The sequence below is a fragment of the Nannospalax galili genome, unplaced genomic scaffold (assembly GCF_000622305.1).
Source record: "Nannospalax galili isolate Female #2095 unplaced genomic scaffold, S.galili_v1.0 scaffold636, whole genome shotgun sequence".
Taxonomy (NCBI): Eukaryota; Metazoa; Chordata; class Mammalia; order Rodentia; family Spalacidae; genus Nannospalax; species Nannospalax galili.
In genome coordinates, this window is record NW_008338112.1 from 1,782,691 (window position 1) to 1,784,283 (window position 1,593).

The following is a 1,593-nucleotide window of genomic DNA, read 5'->3' on the forward strand; positions in this document are numbered from 1 at the left end:
ATGGGAGCAGCTTTCTACGAAATGGTGAGCGTAAGGCGGGGGCGGCGGTGGTCAATGGAGAAAAGGTAATTTGGGCCCAAGCCCTGCCAGCTGGAACATCAGCCCAACGAGCTGAATTAGAAGCTCTAACTCAGGCCCTAAAATTAGCAAAGGGCAAAAAGGTCAATATTTACACTGACAGCCGCTATGCATTTGCCACTGCCCATATACATGGGGAAATATATCGGAGGCAGGGACTCCTCACCTCAGCTGGTAAGGACATCAAAAACAAAGAAGCAATAGTGGCCCTTCTACAAGCCTTGTACTTGCCAAAACAGGTCATCATAATTCATTGCCCTGGACATCAACGAGACCAGGGGCTGATTGCTCGAGGCAATCGGATGGCAGATGAAACTGCACGTCAGGCAGCAGAAGGCACCTGCATTTTCTACACCCATTCAGACCTGGAGGCTGAAATTGAAGCACAAACAAAGGAGGGAGATGCTCCTTTCACCTACACTGAGCAGGATCTGGAACTCGTTCGAAGGCTCAATGCTACTTTAGACCCAGAATCTAAAATGTAGAAATATCAGAATCGAATTATACTGCCCCAAAAGGAGGCCCTTGAGTTAATCTCCCAACTCCACCAGTGGACACACTTAGGATACAAGAAACTAAAGACACTGTTAGGAAGAGAAGAACAAATTTATTATTTCCCAGGCCTCAATCAACTAGTCCAAAAGGTAGTAGGAGATTGTGTCTCATGTTCCCTGGTGAATGCTACCAGGTCAAAGGTCCCATCTGGTAAGAGAGAAAGAAGAACATGACCAGGGACTAACTGGAAAGTAAATTTTATTGAGGTCCTCTCAATGGTTATAAATATCTTTTAGTGTTCATAGACAATTTCTCAGGGTGGGTTAAAGCTTTCCCCACCCAGAAAGAAACAGCCCAGACGGTGGTAAAGAAACTGATCAAAGACATTTTCCCTCGATTTGGACTGCCTAAGGTAATTGGGTCTGATAATGGCCCAGCCTTCGTCTCCCAGGTAAGTCAGGGAATGGCCAAAGCACTGGGGACTAATTGGAAATTACATTGTGCTTACAGACCCCAGAGGTCAGGCCAGGTAGAAAGAATGAATAGAACAATTAAAGAGGCTTTAACTAAATTTTCGCTAGCAACTGGCACTAAAGACTGGGTGACTCTACTGCCCTTGGCATTATACCGGGCCAGGAACACTCCTGGGCCCAGTGGGTTAACTCCGTTTGAAATCCTGTATGGGACCCCTCCCCCTGCAGTTTCCTTCTTAGACCCGGATATCTCTAACTTTGTTGATTCACCTTCCCTCTTTGCTCACCTGAAGGCACTCCAGCTGGCTCACCAGGAGATCTGGAAGCCTCTAGCTGCAGCCTATCAGGATGCTATTGACACTCCTATTGCACCCCACCCCTTCCAGCCCGGGGACGCTGTCTGGGTCCGGAGGCATCAGACTCGGAGCCTAGAACCACGCTGGAAAGGACCATACACCGTCCTCCTCACCACACCTACAGCTCTTAAGGTCCACGCCTCCCACGTTAAGGCAGCCAATCCAGCTCACCAAGAACTCTCAAGAGAAGG